Source organism: Peromyscus californicus, unplaced genomic scaffold (genome assembly GCF_007827085.1).
Source record: "Peromyscus californicus insignis strain IS unplaced genomic scaffold, ASM782708v3 Scaffold_20__1_contigs__length_68692818, whole genome shotgun sequence".
NCBI classification, from domain to species: domain Eukaryota; kingdom Metazoa; phylum Chordata; class Mammalia; order Rodentia; family Cricetidae; genus Peromyscus; species Peromyscus californicus.
The window spans coordinates 61760891-61766890 of NW_026294503.1; the positions used below are offsets into that span (position 1 = coordinate 61760891).

At 47.7% G+C, this 6000-nt stretch overlaps 1 protein-coding gene across 1 annotated transcript in view; it reads right to left on the minus strand.

Annotated features, from left to right (window-relative positions):
- Slc38a4 (solute carrier family 38 member 4) overlaps positions 1 to 4604 on the minus strand; it is a 66758-nt gene extending 62154 nt beyond the window's left edge. The window contains exon 1 of the mRNA XM_052747500.1: positions 4467 to 4604. The gene's annotated coding sequence lies outside the window, so the exon portion shown is untranslated. The remainder of the gene's footprint in view (positions 1 to 4466) is intronic.
- Between the last annotated feature and the right edge of the window lie 1396 nt (positions 4605 to 6000).

Genomic DNA, 6000 nt, shown 5'->3' on the forward strand with positions numbered 1-6000 from the left:
AAGGACAGGCCTCGCCCTAGCCATATGCAGCAATTGGCTCTATGTGTTATAGCAGATAAACTCATACGCTGCCTGTCAGCAATGCCTGGACCTTCAAGAGTTAAACACCAAAGTGCTTATCTGAAGAACAAATACTGTTGGAAAAAAAAGAAGCAGGTTTTCCCTTTCTTCATTCCTTCCACAAACATGGGCCAAGTGTCTGGAATGTGAAGGCCAGTGGGGAACAGCAGTCAGCAAGAGCCTAGAATGAGAGAAAACTGAGGGGTTGGAGATTGAATGACAGATGTGTGCTTGACTGATCAAGAGCAGGAAGGGCCACCTAACAGGATCCTTCAGGAAATGGCATCACTCTCTAGGCTGGACTGTCCGTCAGGGGAGTTATTCGTTTTTTGTTTTTTTTTATTATTATTTTTTCCTTTATTCCCTTCATTTTAGTTGTGGCCGTATTTTGCGTAGCTTTCCCCTCACAACTGAAATGTTCTCTCTAGGAGGTAAGGGGCAGACTTACAAGTCTCCAGAACCTAAGAAAACCTGGATGGCTGAGGGAGCTCGGAAAGTTACAAGATTCACAAACTCCTGCCCAAGATTAGGACTCGCAGTACGCATTTGCTGGGAGGAGACTCTTCAGGAGAGCTGCCCACAAACTAGGCAGGGAGCTCCAGCCAGCCAGCCAGCTTTCAGGAGTCCTCACACATGCTAAGGTGGGCTTTGCAGTAGGCCGCTGTCTTTCATTCATGCACATTCCTGTAAGTACCCTCTCATCAATGAATCGTCCCAGGAAACTCGCTGTTTCCCGAAGCGAGGCTGGGGTGAAATCACTGCTTTGATCCATCACTGGTCCTGATCTAAGGTGAAGAGACATTTTTTCCTATTTCCCCAGGGAGAAAAAAAAAAAATCACAAAACACAGAGGAAAACATCCTATCAAAAGCAAACACACAGGTACACACACAACGCACAAACATTGAAGGGGCCGGCTAGAGAGAGGGATCAGTGGGTAAGGTGACTGTCGTGCAAACACGGGGTCCTGAGATCGGATCTCCAGCACTGACGTAAAAGCTGGGCACGGCCACCCGTGCCCCTAACGGCAGCACTGGGAGGCAAGAGGATACAGGCAGAGGCTCAGATCTCTTGGCCAGCCAGGGTAGCAAACCAGTGAGAGAGATCTGGTTCACTGAGAGATACAGTCTCAAAGAATAAAGACCTCTGGCCTCCATAACATACATGCACATCCACCCACGTGCCAGTACAGATACACAGATCCACCAAACACAAACACTCAGCGTTTAAACATCGCAAATAATGTTACAGGTAATTAAAAACAATGGATTCTCTAAATAAGAGCCATCTCACACTGAGTGCTTAGGGTGGTGCCAGAAGTCAGCATAAGCGTTCCACAATGAATAAATTGTTCACTCCTTATAATCCGCTGAGACACACGCCACTATCCTGCATCACAGACGAAGAATCCCTGCTCAAAGATTTAAGGCTAAAGTGTGATGTCTAATCCAGTAAAAGAAACATCCTGGGGTATCTGTATGCTTCACTAACTCTGAATTCCCACCTTCCAACCTCCCACGCAAAGAGCTTACCAGTGTGGGTATGGCAGAGAGGCAAGATGATCCCTGAACCCACAGAGAAAAAGCAAAACTGAAAACCAAAGGTCCTTTAGGATTGATATCAGAAGCTAATTTTCAAAATGTATTTTGAAAAGCCAGGAGCTTACCTGCCATGAATATCTGCGGAAGTAGGATGACATCCATTCCCTACTTCACTATATTTTAAACAATATTTCTACGCCGTGACTTGGGTATAGCTCACTGAAGTAAACCATAAAACCACTAAAATCTAAAATCAGGACAGAAAACACCCTCCAGTTCTCCATATAAACATAGAAAGTAGCATTTGTTTAGACATCTTTTTGTGTGCCAGCGTGTCTATGCTAAAACGGACCCCTCAGACAACCAGAAAAACCAACTGGGCTTCCCACAGAGCTCTCCAAAGGTTCATCTTGCTGCCGGAGCGGGCTGTACTGTGAAGCCCATATAGTATCTTACTAATCTCCACATTCAGCTATTTGTTTTCTGTGAATACAGGCCAGTACTTTCAAAATTCAAGAGAGGACAGAGCCAATAGACACTTCAGAGAGGGATCACAGAGGGCCTCCCTCAGCCCTCCTCCCTCCACACAGCCATCTGCACTCCTGTCTCTTGTTGGCTCCTGTCTCCTGCTCAGCCTGGGCTGTCTGCCATCAGGCCCCTCCTCACCTCTTCTGATTCTTTACCTGGACCACTCCCACTAGTCTTGCTGCGTGGTGGTGTCACACGTCTTTAATCCCAGCACTTGGATCTCTGAGTTCGAGGCCAGCCTGGTCTACAGAGTGAGTTCCAGGACAGCCACGGCTACACAGAGAAACCCTGTCTCAAAAAAACCAAAAAAAAAAAAAGAAGAAGAAGAAAAAAGAAAGAAAAGAAAAAAGAAAAATGTTTCACCTAGTCTTCTGACCCTTCCTAACCCTTTCCAAAGCCAAATTCTATGAAGTGCTCGAACTCACAGAGATCTGCCTGCCTCTGCCTCCTGAGTGATGGAATTAAAGGCGTGAGCCATGCCCGGCTCCCCATCCCCTCTGAATAAAGCAAATTCTGCTGTAGAACACAACCGTCTTCTTATCCTCCGCTAGACTCTTCCATTATTCAACAAATATTTCTGAGCAATAAGAATTGCTTGGTCTTGTGTAAAGTGACGGGGAGGCAGATTTAAGAAAACAAACGGGCTGGAGAGATGGCTGGAGCACCGGCTGCTCTTCTAGAGGTCCTGAGTTCAATTCCCAGCAACCACAAGATGGCTCACAACCACCTATAATGAGATCTTGCGTCCTTTTCTGGCCTGCAGGTAAACATGCAGGCAGAGCACTGTATGCATAATAAATCTTTCGTGGTGGCGCCCGCCTTTAATCCCAGCACTCAGGAAGCAGAGGCAAGCCGATCTCTGTGAGTTTGAGGCCAGCCTGGTCTACAAAGTGGGATTCAGGACAGCTAGAGCTGTTACACAGAGAAACCCTGTCTCAAAAAAAAAAAAAAAGTAAGATAATCAAGTGATAAAAAGAAAAATTATTTAAGCCGGGCGGTGGTGGCGCACACCTTTAATCCCAGCACTTGGGAGGCAGAGCCAGGCGGATCTCTGTGAGTTTGAGGCCAGCCTGGGCTACCAAGTGAGTTCCAGGAAAGGCGCGAAGCCACACAGAGAAACCCTGTCTCGAAAAATCAGAACAAAACAAACAAAAAGCAAAACCCCTGGATAGTCGCGACCCACGGGTTGAGAACCACTCCATTAAGTATTTAGGTACTCTGAAAATGTAGGGAGTCTTACTACCCTACATGGGTGGTCCTACCACTACTTAGCTCATCAGATAGACTCTATCACTGTGCCCATTTACAGGTTAAGAAATGCAGGCGACTCTCCGAGCCTCGAATCCCTCCAGTCGCTCGGGCAATCACCTAGACCGACCGACCGACCGACCGCACATCCCTGATCCCTGTGGGTCAGTTCGCCCCCCTTCCTTCAACTGGATCACGCCCCGCTTCCTTCAACTGGGTCAAGCAGCCTAGAAGCATCGCATTCTGGGGCGCGTGGAAAGGGCGTTTTCTCTGCCTCTCCCTCTCTGAAGGTCCCCACGACCCCTCGGCCTGATCCCCACACAGATGAAGAGCCACCTTGGTCGGACGGTTGGTCCCGAGACCGAGACTGCCGCCGGTTCCCGCGCTCACGGCCCGAAAAAGTTTCCGCGTCTTCTCCCCATCCCCTCCCACCTTCCTCCTCCTTCCGTGCTCCTGCGCTGGCTTCACGGTCTCTTCCCTCCCACTGGTGCCCTCGACCTCACACTGATGCCCCGTTTTGGTGCCTGCTGTCTGTCCAGCGACTCCAACCTCGAGCCCCACACCCTGGGAGCACCGTTGGGACAGCTAACTACCAAGAGACTTCAAGTCTATTTTAAACCCTGTACCCGCGTCCGTCACTCCCCACCCCCAACCCCGCACGAGCACAGTTTCCAGCGACTCGACTCGGGTAAAACCTTGCATGCGCGATCCGAAGCCGTGCGGAGATCCCCCTGAAAGGGTCCGACCCTCTTTGGTGGCAAGGTGGTCCCAGATAGAAATCCCGGGGCCGAGGAACCAACAGCCTGGGCAAAACCGAGCCCAACCTACAGCCATGCCGGAACGGCGATCTACCGTGCGGTCAAGGGCTTCCCTTCGTCTGTCCTGGTTTACTTTAGTCCCTAGTCTTTAGCCTAAAATAACCCATTAGTTTGCAGTTCCCTAGAACAAATTCAGACCCTAGAAAGGTCGGAGAGCTTTCTGCCCACGTGCGTCTGTTCCCACTCGAGCGCACACACACAGAAGCCCACACAGTTTCCCTGTTTCCACGCTGACACATTTTTAAGAGAACATATACTACATTTTCACTCACCCGCCTGTCTCTCTTCAGGTTGGAATCCAAGGGAAGCGGCGGTTAAGAGTAGACTGAGAGACCCTTCCTTCTTTTCTTTTCGCTTCCTAAAGAGTGGAAATTTCCATACTGTGATTGTGGAAGCATCCAAGTCTAGCCCTGGACCCACCCTTCCAGCCCAGCCGCCAATCGCAGGGCGGCAACCTGAGATGTCAACAGAGCATCTTGCAGGTGAAGACCAGCTGTTCAAATGTCCTCTTAGAGGGCTCCCTCCACAGGCCCCAGGCCCTTGTCATCAATGATCTTGATGTGAGTTCACTTTTTTTCTTTCTGATTTTCCCGCCTACAGGAACGTCTGTTGCTATCCATCTTTAAGTAGGTAAAAGCGTTCGGCGTATTCAGTAAACATCTCTGTTCAGAGACCACAAAGCTGTTATGTAAAGCAAAAACAAACAGAACACAAATAGAAAATGGTTTGCTGTAAACGTTACTTTACTCAAAACAAATTACTGTGGACCTTTCCGGTAATTCTCTTCCTGGGCTCCTAACAAGTATGATCCCCAGTACACATGAAGGTATAATAAATCATATTCTGCTCGTCAGAGGCTCTACCTATCATCTTAAGGAAAAGTGTGTCTATAAAGCCATTTTCTGATACTAAGCAAAAGCAGATCATTTCAAAGAAAGCTTGTTAGTCAGGGTTTTTTTTTTGGGGGGGGGGGGGTACGGGGTTCACCAATGGAGACTTGCCCTCAGAGGATTTAACAGACTCACCAGGGACACGAAATGCTTTCTGAATTCTGAAGACACTTATTTCGTTTCTCCTGGCAAGAAGTTCATATTCTGCTAGAACGTAGCAGAATAATTTTGAAGTCCCTTTCAGCTTGGTGAAATTGGATTTTATTTAAACTACAGTATTTCTCTGTTGATTCTTCTTTAATGAAATGCAAGTAAGAATTTGTAGAAAGCCACTCACAGGTTGGAGAGGGGGGAACAGGAGAAAAGGGCTAGAGGTAGAAGAAGCAAGTGGGTTTGAATGTCTCAGTGCCTAATCTGAGACACAGTAAAAGCAAAGCCAGACCTGTAGGCGAAATATCAGCAGAGAGAAGACCCAAGGGTTTTTGATGATGAGGGATGAGGGAATGAAGAGCTCCTGACAGGAGCAACCACCCAACTTTTAAGAAACAAAAATCCTGTCACCCATCTTTCTTTCCTTTCTCAATTTTTTAAAAATTCTATTTATTTTGTGTATATGGGTGTTCTGCCTGCACGTATGTCTGTACAGCGTGAGCAAGCCCGATGCCTTGAGGCCAGAAGATGGTGTCAGATTCCCTGGAATTGGAGTTACAGGCAGTTGGGAGCCACCACCTGAGGGCCGAGAATCTAACTCAGGTCCTCTGCAAGAGCAGCGAGGGATCTTAAAACACTGAGCCATCTCTCCAGCCAACGTTTTAATAAACTCTTTATTTAATCAGTTCTGGGCATCTGTACCTTAGTTAGTCTAAAAAAAAAAAAAAGAAAGGTCAAAAGCTCTGGTTCAGTGCCTGATTTAATA